Below are 17,214 nucleotides of genomic sequence, written 5' to 3'. Positions count from 1 at the left end.
GTGGTACTGAGATGAGGTAGACAACTAGATCATGGAAAGTGAGTAAGTTGAAAAATTGGATGGTTAGATTATTTAAAGGAATGCCAACATGTATGGTGAAGCATGAGTTGGGTGGGGGAAAAAATATTGTGAGTCACATACTAAACACATTGAGAAAGGAAAGGGAATGTTCTAGAAATATATACACAATAGCTATCACAGTTTTGATTGGATGGGATTAAAAAATAAGTTGTATATATATGTATATATACATATGAATATATATATATATACACACACACACATACATTTATATATATACATACTGACTTTCACACATAGCTTTAAATCACTTAAATCCTTTGGGTTTTAAAATCCTCATCTATAAAATGGGGATAATAAGTATAATTACGAACCTTATCTTTGTCACAATCCTGCTCTGATTCCTATATGGAAACCTGGGTTCTCAAAAGCTAGGCAAGTCAAAAATAAACCCTGGCCAAATCTTTCCTGAGAATGACCCTATAATGAAAATGATTCAATAATTGGTAAGATCTTTCCTGAATATAAGTCAAAGTCCTTAGGTTTGTACAATCCCTATAATAGCTGTCTTGCCCAAACCCCTGCTCTCAAGTCCCCTTTATATGTTATCTTTCTCCATTAAATTATAAGCTTCTTGGGAGTAGGGACTTCTTGTCTTTTTTTTTTTTTATCCCCCTCACAATCACTTTATACATTATTTATCACATAATAGAAACTTTCTAACAAAAGTTTATCTGTGGATTTTTATAACTCACAAGACAGGTTATGATTATGGTACTGACAAAGGATTATGTCTGAATTCTGAGGAGATATGACCAAGTAACCTGACTTGTGACTATTCAATTCTGTCTAATACTTTGTGCCCCATTTGGGTTTTCTAGGCAAAGATACTGGAGTAGTTTGCCATTTACTTCTCCAGTTCATTTTATAGATGAGGAAACTGAGGCAAATAGGGTTAAGTGATTTGCCCAGGGTCACAGATCTAATAAGTGTCTGAGGCCAGATTTGAACTAAGGAAGATGAGTCTTCCTGATCCAAGAGGTAACATTGTATCTTCTCAGCCATTTAACTGCCCTTATGTTCAGAAGATTTAGTTCTAAATTCTTTCTCTGAAACCAATATCTTTGATACTAGTATAAGCATTTCAGATCTTTAAAGACACTAATAAACCATCTGACATGGGGCAAATCACTTAAACTTTGTAATCTTCTGTTTGCTCATCTGCAAAATGAAGATAATCAGGAGATCATAGAGTTAGAGCTGGAAAAGATTTTAGAGACCATTAAATCTATTCCCCTTATTTTGCAGAGTCAGAAAATGAGAATAAAGTGATACATAGCCATTAAGGTTCTGAGTCAGGACTTAGATTTATCTACACTCCAAGCCCACTTTTCTATTCAATCTGCCACCTAGCAATCCTACCTCACAGGACTATTGTGAAGATCAAACGAAATAAAATAGGTGAAGTACTCTGAAAACATTAATATGTTATATTATTATTACTATGATTTCCAAGACATTTGATACTTTATTTTTCTTTGCTTATAATAAGCATTTGCACAAAATAAAACAAAAGCAAAAAAAAAAGTCATAAAAATGATTGCAACGCATGTGCCAACGTTGTTTGCTGAGATGAGTAGGACAAAAAACAAAAACAAACAAACAAACAAACAAAAATAATCTTTGAAAAGACATGAATTTAGAGAGTTAACGTAGATCTAGATTTTGCTATAGTTTTAAATGTGAGTCTAAAGAATCCAGACTTAATTCTTTAGGCAGATTTAGAAAACCTACCATTTAGACCACAATGATGTCTAAACAAGGTTTTACCTTGTTTTGTTTTGGCTTTTTTGCCTCATTTATTCCCTTTGGGAAAACTTCATAGCATTCCTTTAAGGAAGGTGATTAGACAGGACTCTGTCAATGCTGAGGTGCCCTGATTGTGTTTTTAACATATCTTGGTAAGCACCCAGCTGCAGAGTAATATTCTCACTAAGTAATAATTTAAAGAAGCATAGTAAGAAGATATTATAAATCCTAGTCAGAAAAGCTGGAAGGGAGAGAGAAGAATGAGTTTGTAAGACAACACATTATTGATTTTTCTTAGTCAATGAAGTAAAACAAATGGTGACCTTTTTTTCATTTAGTCCCTCAAAATTGCAGGTTGAATACTAAGAAAAATGGTCTAGAATTATGGCCACATGTTAATAACACAAATAACATTGCTTTCTGCACCTCAAAACATTCAAAATTGGTCAAAAAAGTATGAAGCATAAGAGTTGATTTGGAAATCGGTAAAGCATTTGAAGTTACCTTAATTGCATATGTACCAGTTACTACTACAAATCAAGAATCTTTTGAGTTTCTCACATAATCATAGAAATCTTTAAAACTATGTGTAGTTTTTTAAAAATAAATATTCTAATTAACACAGTTAATTTTTTCTCCTCTGCTTGTGTAAAAGGCCTACTTCCAAAGACTTTATGAATTTTTGGTCAAAAAATGGGGTACAGGTAAGTGAACCCGCATATTAATAATATTGATACTTTTCTTTCAGGATATTTTTCTTCTTTAATCACAGGTCTGCTCCTCACCACTTTATTTTCTCCACTCACTCAACTTTATATACTCTACACTTTTGGCAGCTTGCTCAAAAAGAGAATGCATAATAATCAAAGATTTGTTTAAAATTACACATCATGAAGTGATTATATTTTTAAATTTGCAGAGAATTGCCAAGATACAGTTGACCTCCTCACCAGGCATGGTTGTAAAATCATTGATTTCAAGCTAAAAAATATTTCTGGGATCATCATAATTTTATAGATGAGAAAACTGAGGCTCACAGATGTGGAAATTTTACAAAGGTACTGAACGAGATGAGGTGAGATCTTTCAAGACAGTTGTGAAAATCGAGTAAGGCTTCATCTATTTCAAAGTTTGAGTAGGCCTGAAGGACTTAAAGCATTAAGTCAAGGGCATACCTAAAGTCTCCTCCCTGCTATCCTCCTAGGGGCATACTTAAAGTCTCCTCCCTGTTATCCCCCTAAGCTATACTTAAGTCCCCTTCTTGTTATCCTCCCTATTTCAGTCAAATATGGGCAACTATGTTCTTATTGGTCAAGTTCAATTTCTTGGGTAGTTCCCCCGTTTAGAAAGTAAGACCCTCAGCCAATAAGGATGAGGGTCAGTGTTGGGAGGGGGAATTTGCTTTAGGGATTAAAAGCTTTGACCCTGCCTCCTGTGGTGCTTCTCTCTTCCATTGTCTTCTCGATGGGTGGGACTCCGGGATTCTCATAAGAACATATAATAAACTTTGCTTTTCTTCTAGAGAGCTCTCCAGTCTTTTTTTTTTATTAAGTCATTTCTGACCCACACAGTACTAAGCATCCAAAAACAATCTATTTTGCAATACTTCACACTGCCTGAAATAAAGCCTTCTCCTTCAAAAGATGCAGGCTGTTTGCACCTAAAATTGATGAGCTATGTTAAGTCATTCCCACATCTCTAATAGTTCTTTTTTTTTTTTTTTTTAAACTCAATAACCTGAAGACCATTTTTACAAGTCCCAAGTCCCTTGAGTGAATGGAAATGTTCTGTTATCTGAAATAATGATAAACACAACAACTACAATAATAATAGCTTTTATATAATGCTTTAACATTTACAAAGCATTTTACAAATATTAAATCATTTTATCCTCACAACAACTCTAGGAAATAGGTACCATTATTAACTCCATTGTATAGATTAGGAAACTGAGGCAGAACAGAGGTTAAATATGCTACCCAAGATTATACAAAAAGTATATCTCTGAGGCAAGATTTGAATACAAGAAGTCCCCCTAAGTCTAGGTCCAGTGTAATATTCACTGGGAAATTTAGCTGCTTAAGATCAGCTTGATTCTTTCTGGGATGCTCTTCTCTGAATTTCCAGTATTTGCTTTGTGTTGGAAGACTGTAGAAACTAGTCATCAAAAAGCATTGTATAGGTAAGACAGGACCTGGCTCTAATTGAGAGAAAAGCTGTGTTCTCCAACCTTATATTCATTCATTCATTCATTCAACAATCATTTTCAATGTGCACTTGATTCAAGTCAGTGTAATAGACATGAGGTGTCCACTGTAATATGCAAAGAGAAAACAAAATAGTACTGTATCATGAGACCATAAAATTATAGCTCTAGAGATAGAAGGGACTCTAGAAACCACCTAGTCCAAATTCCTCATTTTGATGAAAAATTTGAGAGTAAGGGAAGTTAGGTGATTCAATCACCTAAATAAGTAAGCATCAGGAGGTTTATATCTAAATGATCTAAACTTAGAGAAAGCACATTCACATAGATATAAATATTCAAAGTATGACAAAAGTAAAAAAAAAATAATAATTTTTTTGATGATAAGGCATTAGTAACTAGAGGTTATATATAGGAGGTGGCCTTTAAATTAAACTTTATGATGCAGCTAAGAGGTTCACAAAATAGAGCCAGAGGCTGAATTAAAGAAAACTTGAGTTCTAACTAGCCTCAGACACTTACTAGCTACATGTCTCTACTAAAATTGTGTAGCAAGTGATAATGACAAAGCAACAGATGGGACAAAGTATTTAAACTAATCAATAGGAAGACAGTCTTTTCAATTAGAAGAACAAAGAAAAATTATATAGATCTGAGTTGAACCTTAAAGGTAGAAAAAATATTTTTGGCAAGTTATGATAGGGAATGAATGTTTAGTGCATGAGAGAAAGTCTCTACAAATGTACAAGGATGGAAAACTTCTGGATGATATGGGGAATAATTTGGTTGCATTCATAGTTCTTTGTCAATTTTTTTTTTTTTTTTTGAGGTATTCAGGGTTAAGTGATCTGCTCAGGGTCACACAGCTAGTAAGATGCTGAATCTAAATTTGAAGTCAATTTCTTTTCATCCCAGGATCAGTGCTCTATTCACTACACCACCTAGCTGCCCAATTGTTTGTCAACTTTGAAGGAATTTGGAAAAGAAGTGCCAAGGACAGATCCAAATCATAAAAGATAATATTTATGTCTATGTGTTAGATGGATTGGAGAAGAGAAAGAAAAGAATTATAATGAGAAGTCTCTCTTCTAGTAATTCAAGGGAGTCCTAGTGAGGACATGAAAAGGAGTGATGGTCATTGAGTGACAATCCAGAATAAATGAAGATTTGCACCTTACAAGAGCTACAAAATCACTGATTTGATTAGAGAGGATAAGGGAGCGGGAAAAATCAAAGATGACAGCAAATATATGAATTTAGGTGAGTACTATAGTATAATGATCCAAAACAAAAAAATCATAGGTATACTACTAATTCTCATTGTACTGTATATCTACCACTTTAAAAATATAAACTTAAAAGGAGCAAGGGTCAAATCAGGCATGCTTTCTCAGAATTGTAATCATATGATAGTCAGGCTGTTCACATACTACTTTGTGAGGTCCATTAAGCATTGCGGAGCAAATCCTATTTTATGTTTGGAAACAGATTTATGCTGCCTCAAGCATGTTTCTTGGATACAGTGATTTATAATAGGTTAGAATTTATAACTTAATGGAGTAAAAACTCTCCAGCAGTACATTTAACTGGTATCCAAATTTCCATCAAAGTGCTATTTGGAATGTGTTTTTCACAAGTTAAGAAATTACCCCACTGCAAAAAAATGTAAGGATCAGAGGCTACTGAAAAAAGATAGGTGATATAAGTACTCTCATAATTATGCAGATTTTACTGACTAATCACTCAAATCAAGAACAATGTTACATTCAGTGATCTCCAGTATACTAAATAGCCAAACTAGTCAGTGGCCTACAATTCATAGAGTTTTAAGGAGAGAGAACAGAAGTTCCCAGTAACCAACTAATGAATTTCCCTGCAATTCAGCAATCTAAATGAACTCAGAAAGATGGGTGTTTATGTTATTAAGAAGGCACTGGGATGTTTTTAAAGACTGCATATTGTCCTTTTTTTTTTTTTTTTTTAAATAATTTTTTATTGATAGAACGCATGCCAGGGTAATTTTTTACAGCATTATCCCTTGCATTCATTTCTGTTCCAATTTTTCCCCTCCCTCCCTCCACCCCTTCCCCCCAGATGGCAAGAGTCCTTTACATGTTGAATGGGTCGCAGTATATCCTAGATACAATATATGTGTGCAGAACCAAACAGTTTTCTTGTTGCACAGGGAGAATTGAATTCAGAAGGTATAAATAACCCTGGAGGAAAAACATAAATGCAAGCAGTTTATATTCATTTCCAGTGTTCTTTCTCTGGGTGTAGCTGCTTCTGTCCATCTTTGATCAATTAAGGCTCTCTTTATCAAAGAGGTCCACTTCCATCAGAATACATCCTCAAACAGTATCATTGTTGAGGTATATAATGATCTCCTGGTTCTGCTCATTTCACTCAGCATCAGTTCATGTAAGTCTCTCCAAGCCTCTCTGTATTCATCCTGCGGGTCGTTACTTACAGAACAATAATATTCCATAACGTTCATATACCACAATTTACTCAACCATTCTCCAATTGATGGACATCCTTTCATTTTCCAGCTTCTAGCCACTACAAACAGGGCTGCCACAAACATTTTGGCACATACAGGTCCCTTTCCTTTCTTTAGTATCTCTTTGGGGTATAAGCCCAGTAGAAACACTGCTGGATCAAAGGGTATGCACAGCTTGATAACTTTTTGAGCATAGTTCCAAATTGCTCTCCAGAATGGCTGGATGTGTTCACAATTCCACCAACAATGTATCAGTGTCCCTGTTTTCCCACATCCCCTCCAACATTCCCCATTATCTTTCCCTGTCATTCTAGCCAATCTGACAGGTGTGGAGTGGTATCTCAGATTTGTTTTCATATGCATTTCTCTGATTAATAATGATTTGAAGCATATTTTCAAATGGCTATAAATGGTTTTAATTTCTTCATCTGAGAATTGTCTGTTCATATCCTTTCACCATTTATCAATTGCAGAATGGCTTGATTTCTTATAAATTAGAGTCAGTTCTCTATATGTTTTGGAAATGAGGCCTTTATCAGAACCTTTGACTATAAAAATGTTTTCCCAGTTTATTGTTTCCCTTCTAATCTTGTTTGCATTTGTTTTGTTTGTACAAAAACTTTTCAATTTGATATAATCAAAATTTTCTATGTTGTGGTCAATAGTGATCTCTAGTTCTTCTTTGGTCATAAATTCCTCCCTCTTCCACAGGTCTGACAGGTAAACTATCCTATGCTCTTCCAATTTATTTATAATCTCATTCTTTATGCCTAGGTCATGAACCCATTTTGACCTTATCTTGGTGTACGGTGTTAAGTGTGGGTCAATGCCTAGTTTCTGCCATACTGATTTCCAATTTTCCCAGCAATTTTTGTCAAATAATGCATTCTTATCCCAGAAACTGGTATCTTTGGGTTTGTCAAACACTATATTATTAAAGTTATTGGCTGTTTTGTCCTTTGAACCTAACTTATTGCATTGCCAATACCAGATGGTTTTAGTAACTGCTGCTTTATAATATAATTTTAGATCTGGTACAGCTAGGCCACCTTCATTTGATTTTTTTTTTTCATTAATTCCCTTGAAATTCTTGACCTTTTGTTTTTCCATATGAACTTTGTTGTTATTTTTTCTAATTCATCAAAGTAGTTTTTTAGGAGTCTGATTGGTATAGCGCTAAATAAGTAGATTAATTTAGGTAGTATTGTCATCTTTATTATATTTGCTCGCCCAATCCAAGAGCATTTAATATTTTTCCAGTTGGTTAGATCAGACTTAATTTGTGTGGAAAGTGTTTTGTAGTTTTGCTCATAAAGTTTCTGATTTTCCCTTGGCAGATAGATTCCTAAATATTTTATACAATCAGTAGTTACTTTAAATGGAATTTCTTTTTGTATCTCTAACTGTTGGGTTTTGTTAGTGATAATAAGAATGCTGATGACTTATGTGGGTTTATTTTATATCCTGCAACTTTGCTGAAGGTGTAGATTGTTTCTAATAACTTTTTGGTAGAATCTCTGGGGTTTTCTAAGTATACCATCATATCATCAGCAAAGAGTGATAATTTGGTTTCCTCATTGCCTATTCTTATTCCTTTAATCTCTTTCTCAACTCTTATTGCCAAAGCTAGCATTTCTAATACAATATTAAATAGTAACGGTGATAGTGGGCAACCTTGTTTTACTCCTGATCTTATTGGGAATGGTGACTGCATATTGTTCTAAAGAAAAGAATCCAATCACCCCACCTATAGAGTTTAGCATAATTACCTAATTAGGTTGGAACTTCCCCTACTTGAGCAGTTTCATAATTCTACTCTCCAGGGGTCACTGTTGATATTAAATAATGTGACTTCCTTTCTAGGTATTCAGGCAGCTGTTTGTCACAGATACACTTTCCTCAGGCCCTCAAGGATTCCATATCAATTTGGGTGTGTTTATTAATCAAATCATGAGTTCATCCAATCACTCATTTACCATCCCGTTTTTTCCATTTCTTTCATTTTTGATCAAATCAGTTTGCTCAAAGTTAAAACTTTTAAAAGGCTTTGTTTTTTGTAGTTTTTTTTTTTTTTTTTTAGTCCTTGTTTGTTTTTCATTTTCTAAAGAGGACCATGACATCAGGGAGGTGATGTCATGACATGCAAGTGAATTAGATTTAAGGGAGAGAGGAATGTGCAGGGTTACCTGCCTCACTTTCCCTTCCAGAGCCAGCAGAGTCCAGTGGCCAGACAGAGATCTGGACAGCTGGAGAAGGTCTTGGATGAAATGGGAGACTTGGTCTTTTTAAGCTAAGGTCTTCAACAGGTCTCAGTTCTACTGAGGCTGCATCCATTCAGTGATTAAGGTTAGTTAGCAACTAAGGCAAGGAATCTCCTCTTTTACTTAGTGCAAAAGAAAAAAAAAATCTAAATAAATAAATAAATGAATATGGGAGGGGAAGACCCTCTGAGTTTCTGATAAAAGCAGAAATGATTGCTATTTACTTTCAATTTGAGTCAATCAGGACCCAAACAATGATCAAATGGGACCTGTTGGTGACCAATTTATTAAAAAACAGAGTGATTTTATCTTAAGGAATGGTCTGTAAGAACTCTAGCCAGTAAACCCCAAGATATCTTGGGAGAGTTAAGAAGTGCAAAAGAAAAAAAAATGCTTTTAAAAGCATCTGGAGGTAAGGGTATGACATCTTATGTGGACAGAGGGAGGAAACAAAGAGGAAAGGAAGGAAGGAAGGAAAAAGAAAGAAAGGGAGGGAAGGAGGTAGGAAAAAAAGGGAGAGAGGAAAAAAAAGAAGGAAGGAAGGAAATTGTTTTCACTATTGTTCCAATTAGTTGCACTAATAGTACTCAGTAAAATGGGCTCATCTAGTATTGTTTTCCTCTAATGACTTATTTGTAGTTGTGTAACAGATAAAAATTCCAGTTCCCCAAACTCTGTGACAAAGCCGGCCAATATATCACAATGTATATATCATGGTAAGGTAATTATTTGGTAAGGTAATTATTTGTATGTCCATTTTATCTCCCTAGAATATAACAAGTTCTGAAAGCTGAACAACATATTTTGCACACAAATAGTAGCTCAAAAATAATTTGTTGAATGCATCAATGATCAATTAATCAAAAAGTATGTGTTAAGTGTCTGTTATAAATGAATATGAGATAATATAGTAAGAAGGGGCTAAAAAGGTACTTCTTTGAAAATATAGTTGTAATTATTCATAATTCTTCTAATAGGGAAGCTTCTTGATATTCTTCTTGATTTGAATAATTTAGTATTTGAATCAGTCACTTTTACTTTGATTTTAAATGAATGTATTTAGATAAAGTAGATAAAACAAACTTTCATTGCAGGCCACTATAGCTCACAAAATTAAATGTTAAGATATCTGTCAAAAGTGTCCATATTGAAGACTCTCCTTAGAGACTGGATATATGACTTCAAAACATTTCATTTAAAATATGAATAATTTGTGTTTTCTGCCATGATTGTGTTGGTTTAAGATGTGTCTATCTGTACTTTTTTTGTTGAATAATTGCTCAGAAATTTTCAAAGAATGTCTTTCCTGGAACAGCAAAAGATTGTCTCTCATGAATTACATCTGTTCTGGGCTTCTTTATTGATGTCCAGTAACTGTTCCTAGGACTGGGCTATGTAATAGATTAGACATTGGGTTTAGAATCAGAACAACCTATTATATATATTTGTGTAGGTGTATGCATGTGTATCTGTATATGTTTATGTGTTTGTGTATATATATTCAATATCCACATACATGAATATATTATAGTTTGTAAATGTAAATCTTTCTCCATTTAAGAGCTAAATGACGCTGTGCAAGGCATTTGCTTTTCTCTATCTCAGTCTCTTCGTTTTTAAAATGAATATTTTAGACATAAAGACCTCTAAGGTCTCTTCCAGCCCTAAATCTAATATGCTATGATTGTAATGATATGATCATAATTTTTGTCACCTTGAAAGTACAGGCATCCTTGATGATGGAGTTTAGCATTTGATTCCAAGTACATTATCAAAGAATTTTACTTTATAAGCCACCAATGTTAATATTGTCAAGTAGCTGACCTTGAATTATGCATTGAGAGACCAAATAAATTTCTATTTACCCAGGGTGATTTCCTGGTGTTTATTTAATGCCAAAATTAGGCATAGAGTTGAGTAGTTTTTGTTTTTTTGACTTTTTCCCTCATCAGTCCATGATTCAATAAGCATTTATTAAGTATCTATTACATGGCAGCCAGTGTGCTAAACACCAGGGATTCAAAGGAAGACAAATGACAATCTCCTATGATTTTGTTGTAATTGGACAATTTCTTTATTTTTTCTGGATCCCCCTCCTCCAATTTAATTAACATGTATTTTTCAGATCATAAGCATTGTTGGATAGAAGAAAATATTTTGTGATGATATTTGGGCAAAAAAAAACATAACAAGAATAACAACAACAACCAAATCTTTATCTCAGTAAGAAAAACTTCAGTGTCAGGTCATCAGGAAGTGTGGGGGGAGGAGCAACAAGTGGAACTCTGGTTAATTATTCCGGGCCAAAAAGGCAAACCTGTTCTAAAGAAATAAACCTGTGATAATTCCTTCAGGTCATAAACAAGTTATTTAGCACCATTGGCTGACAGCAGTTGCAATATCAACAGATGAGTAATTCTCAGTGACTCTTAGAATAAAATAACTGTTGCCTTCCACAAAGAAAATATTTGAATGCTAAACCAGGGAATTTGAATTCCAGTTAGGTTTCAGTTATATGTTTTCTTATTTCCCTCATAATATTGATTAAATAGATGAATGGAAAGAACTCAGACAGATGGCTCATCAGTCACCTGTATTATTGAAATGACTATAACAAGGTTGGACTAGAATCATAGAAAGACAGAACTGGAAGGGGGTTCAGAGTTCACAGAGGCAATGCCCATTTTTCTATAAGTGAGGGGCCTAGGGACCAGGGCACTGAAGGGATTCACACAAGATTACAAGTTCATAGATGTAAAACTGGAAGTACCTTCCAATGACATCTCTTCTGTGGCAATCTGTGGGAAGTAAAGGGACTTGATCAAGATTATACATTCAGTATGCATGATAAATATAATTTGAATTTATGAGGTCTTTTAATAAGTAAATAGTGAGGCAAAATGGATAAGGGCTAGCCTTGAAGTTAGGAATGACTCTGACACATACTAGATATATGACATGGAGGAAATAATTTAATTTTCAATATGCTAAGAAGATCCTCAAGACTCTAAATTACACAATAATAAATGGAAAAAAAAAAAAAAAAACATTTAGCTACTTGGATCCATGCATGACAATCCCAAGAAACTCAAGACGAAAAGAACTAATGAACTCTGAGTAAAGGTTGAATTGTTATGCCACAGTTCTCATTAACTCTCCTGACTCAGTTTCCCTGCACTAGTTTCCCTTGTCTCAGTTTCTTTAACTGTTCTTTGTCAATCCCCTAAGTTGTAAACTCCCCCCTCCCCCCCCCCACCTCTGGTCCATTACTGAGGACCAATTATTCTAAGGTTATAAATTGTTAGCAAGATAAACAAGAGAATAGACCTCCTGACTCTTTTCTGTCCTCAAGAATTTACAATATCCCTCTAAAATATTCCAAGATATTTCACTGACATCTTTATCTCTGTGTATTCAGACATCCTGTCTCTGTGTTTTTTGGGGTTTATGGCCTCTTCCATCCTGACAGTTTTCCCGCACTTCTCATGCCTTCCTTTGTTCAGAGAAAAGGTATTTAAGAAGTTGGGGTTCCTCAATTCATTGCTAGAGGCTGGCAGCTGGTGGCTGTATGCTGTATGCTGGACACTGGATTCTTTGAGGTGACAGTCTCCTCCAGCCCTGGGACCAACATGGATTCCTTGGTCCCAGTATATTCTTATCTCTGTCTGACTGGATAATTTGAGATGAGAGTCCTGTCCAGTCAATCTTACTCTCCCATTAATAAAATATTAAAAACTCTGTAATCTCTTTCTTGCCTCAGTTTCTCCGGCATTACAGAATTGCATTTTTTTATTTAATATTTTTTCTTTCTTTTTTTTCTATTCCTTTTTTTTTTTTTTGGCAACATAGTTAATGTGGAGATACATTTTGCATACTTCATACATACACACCCTCTGTGTGTGTGTGTGTGTGTGTGTGTGTGTGTGTATCTATATCTATCTATCCATTTATCTATATATCTATCTAGCTATACTGACTATTTTATTTCTTTCCTTTTCAGGGGTGGGAATAGGCAAAGAGAGAGAAGATACTTTGGAAGTGAAATAAAAATTTAAATTTAAAGGAAATTTTTAAGAGACTCTAAGTTACAGAGAAGGTGCTAAGTTATATTGGTAAATGGATTTTACTTACTGCAGTATTCTTTCTAATCATGAAGTCACATGTCTAGTTCTTGCCTTTTCCTAGGAGGAAATATCTGAGAAACTCACATTTAAAAACAAAAAAAAACAAACAACAATAACAATAACAACAAAAACTTAAAACTGGAAGAGATGGGTTTTAGTGGAGTACAATAAAAAGGCCATCAGGCTTAGTGTTCCAGAGAGACAAGGGTTTGACTACTGGTTATGATTCTTAAATATTTCAGGGAAAAAACATTTAATCATTCTAAATTCTGGTTTTCCCATCAGTGCAAAAAAGTAAAAATAGTTGTTCTCTCTTTTTTTTTTTTATAAGTTTGTTGTGAGGGAAATGTATTCTAAGTCTTAAAACTCTGTGTTGCTGAATATAGTAATGAATTAACATTATCTGAGCTATCTGGGAAGCTGAGGTTGGTTAGATGACTTGAGTTTAAGAACTCTGAGCTGTAGTAGACTTACAAGAGCAAGGGAACACAAGCTTCAAAATTAACCCATATCAGAAAGATAGTTTGTCAAAGTTTCCATACCAATTAGTAGTGCATTGGTGCCTATAAATAACTCTTGAACTTCTGTCTTACATGTGATAGTCACAAGTTTTAACAAGAAAAAAAGATATCAAAAAGCTATTCTTCTCTATTTCTAACACCATCTCACTAGTCCATTTGCTTTTAAATGGATTGAATTTTCCCACTGAATAATAAGATACCTACTTACTAACCTGTGAATTTAACCCATGATTTGGGTCCATTTTTATAGAGGCAAAGGAAGAAAGAAAATTGTAACAAATTCCTAAAACATGCCTAATAACATAGGACCCTAGAAAATCACATGTCCTTTGGTGCAATTTGCTCAGTCTTGACTATATTTATATTTCTCAAGAATTAGCTGTCTTAATTTATGAAAGCGCTTAATTACCATTAAATATCAAATTTGAAGCAAGATATTATTAAGTTTTAACTTGACATCTCATTTAAATATAGAATTATTTTAAATGTATGTCTATAGATATATAGATATTACAAAAGACTCATAATTAGGTAAGATTAATTTAATTTATTTTTTTGTTTTACATTCTTTATTTTTCCTGCTTGAATGTTCATTGGCAACTTCCATCTTTCATTTCTTCTTTACCTCACCAATACACACACACACACACACACACACACACACACACACACCTCCCCTCCCACCAAAAGTTGCCTTTTAGCCTATTGTACAGAAAGTGACCTAACTTTTATTATCTGATCTGACTCCTGCCTCTAATGCATAGTACTTGAGTGACCCTGGTCACATCACTTAACTTTACCTGCATTATTTGCATCTTGGGCTAAATGGGGATATAAGGACCAAATTCTACAATTATAATCTTAGATTCCCTGACTTTCTTCAAAACTCCTCTCTATCTTCTGCATGAAGCCTTTTCTGATTCTCTGCAACTGCTTTTACTTTCTCAAATAATTTATTACCTTATTTTTATTTTGTGCACATATACTTATGCATGACTTCTTAAACTTTTTCCATTTGTGAAGCCTTTTCATGGAAAAAATTTTTATGTGGCCCCAGATATATAAAATCCATATACAAATCAAACATTTATTGATAACAAATTATTATTTCACAACCCCTACATTTTTATGAAACTGGATATGGAGTACTGACCCACAGTTTAAGAACTGGGTCCTTATGCACCCAATCTTTAGTTCAGTAAATTGAAAGTATTTTGTCTTTGTATCCTCAGTATCCCCAATTCCCCAAAGTCCAATATCATTCCTGATTCCTACTAGATGCTTAATAAAGTATTGTTGATTGATTTATATTTAATTTAATATGATATTTGTTGGTTGAATTGATAGTCTGACCTCCATTACAATTCTGTTCAAAAGATTCCTAAATCCTATCCAACCTTGGTTCAAATACTGTTAGAAATAGGCAGTAGCTTTAGAAAACAGCTGATTCTATTCTTGAACAGCATGATTTGTTATAAAGTTTTCCTTGTTAAACTGTCTCTCTGGAAGTTCTCCCCTAGCAAATTATTTTTTTTTTCCAAAATAGACTATTTTTTTTCTTTTTCACTCATTCATTCATTCATTCATTTATTTATTCATTCATTCATCCATTTATTTATTTATTTATTTATTTATTGCTGAGGCAGTTGGGATTAAGTGACTTGCCAAGGGTCACATAACCAGGAAGTGTTAAGTGCCTGAGGTCAGATTTGAATTTAGGTCCTCCTGACTTCAGGGCTGGTCCTCTATCCACTGGCACCACCTAGCTGCCCTACAACAGACTATTTTTAATCTTAACTCTGCCATAATTTTTCTTTTGAGTTATCCTATTGTTGATGTCAATCTTAAATATATAGTACACATTTCACTGGTAAAAACAAACAAACAAACAAACAATTCATTTATGTTGACTTCCTTGAAACTGATCTTTTGTATTGGCTCTTATATGTTAAATTTTCTATTAAGTTCAAGTTTGGTGGATAGAAAGTCCTAAAAATCTACAAGTTTGTTGAATGTCCATTTTTTCCTCATTCAGTATTATAGATAATTTTGCTACATATGATATTTTTGGCCACAGATCTCGTTCTTTTGATTGTCTGTTGATATGATTCCTTGACCTGCCATCTTTGATTAAGGCGGCTAATAAATCCTGTATAATTCTAATGTAGCTCAAGTATTTGAATTTTTTTTTCTTCTTTCTTGCAAATTTTTTTCTTTGATCTGGGGATTTTGAAATTTGTCAATAATATTTCTATATGTCTTTCAAAAAATGATCTCACTGAATTGGTGATCAGTAGATATTTTCTATTTCTACTTTCCCCTCCTGTTCTATCACTTTAGGACAATTTTCTTGGATTATTTCTTGCATTAATGTGTCAAAGTTCTTTTTTGGTCACAACTTTCAGGCAGTCCAATTATTCTTATGTTTTCTCTTCTTGATCTGTTCTCTAGATCTGTCACTTTTCTTTTAAGATGTTTTACAGTGTATTCTATTTTTTCATTTTTTAGAATCTGCTTTGTAATTTCTTGGTCTCTTATAGCTTCACTGACTTCTCCTTGCCCAGTTCTAATTTTCAAAGAGTTATTTTCATCTTTGAGATTGTATTTTTTTTTTTTTCTAGTTGGTTAACTTTTTTTTTTCATAATCTTCTTGGTTTTTGGACAGTTTCATTTATTTATTTATTTATTTTTAGTTTTTCCTCAATATCTCTCATTTAATTTTTAAATTCTTTTTTTGTTCTTCTATAAATTCTCTCTGAACAGGGGACCATTTCATTTTACTCTTGGAGGTAGGAGAATCTTTTTTAACTTCAATGTCTTCCTTTGAAGATTAAGTTTGGTTTTCCCTATTCTTATAGTAAGTTTCTATGGTGGGGTTCTTTCTTCTTTGCTGGTTCTTTTTTTTTTTTTTTCTTCCTTGTGAGAAGTATTACTGTAAGTACTTCTAATTGTGGACTAGGGAAATGGTGCCTCTAGCTTCATTTGAGCTTACCCTCTCTGATCTGCAACCCCAAACCAAGAACTCCACTGTCCAGCAAATGCCTTCAGCCAACAGTGTTCCTCCCCTGCTGTCTCTGCACTCACAGATGTGCTGGTTCCTTCTCCTCCAGTGCTGTATCACTGCAATACACCTGGGCCTGGCCAGCCCTCAGTCTTTCTGGATTCAAAGCCCATAGAATGTTTCAGGAAGTGAAAGTTTCTGTTGATCCTGTTGAGATTCCAGCCACACCTAGCTAGTCCTAGTCTCCCCACTTGATGTTTCAGTGGAGTCAGCCTGGAGGTGTTTGCACTTCACACTGGTTAATTCTGGGCCCTGAGTTTTTTTTCAGACCTTCTCCAGTAGTACCTGGAGAAGTTACTATCTTCTCCTGTCTTTGTTCTGCCCCAAGTCTTCATTTTTCACCAGTTTATGTTTGCTCTTAGGTACAAAATTGTTCTATTTGTGAGGGAAATCTGGAGAGCTTGAAATTTATCAAGCTACCCTGCCCATCTTCCCAGAATTCTCCCCCCAAATTACTATTTCTTAACCATAAACAGGCAATAGTTTAAGGCTGTAATAATAACAATAACTAACATTATTATTATACTGTCAGGGTTTCAGAGCACTTATGTCATCTCATTTAATGTTAAAGTCAGGTCCTCCTAACTTCAAGACCTGTGCTCTATCCACTGTGCAATCTCTCTGTTCCTGATACTGGAATTTAATGATCGAAAATGATGGTTTCTCAACTTTTCCAGAGATAATGATTTTTTTGTGTGTGTCTGTGTG

The sequence above is a fragment of the Antechinus flavipes genome, chromosome 5 (assembly GCF_016432865.1).
Source record: "Antechinus flavipes isolate AdamAnt ecotype Samford, QLD, Australia chromosome 5, AdamAnt_v2, whole genome shotgun sequence".
Taxonomy (NCBI): domain Eukaryota; kingdom Metazoa; phylum Chordata; class Mammalia; order Dasyuromorphia; family Dasyuridae; genus Antechinus; species Antechinus flavipes.
The sequence above is the reverse complement of the archived record's forward strand: the minus strand, read 5'-3'. Positions refer to the sequence as shown.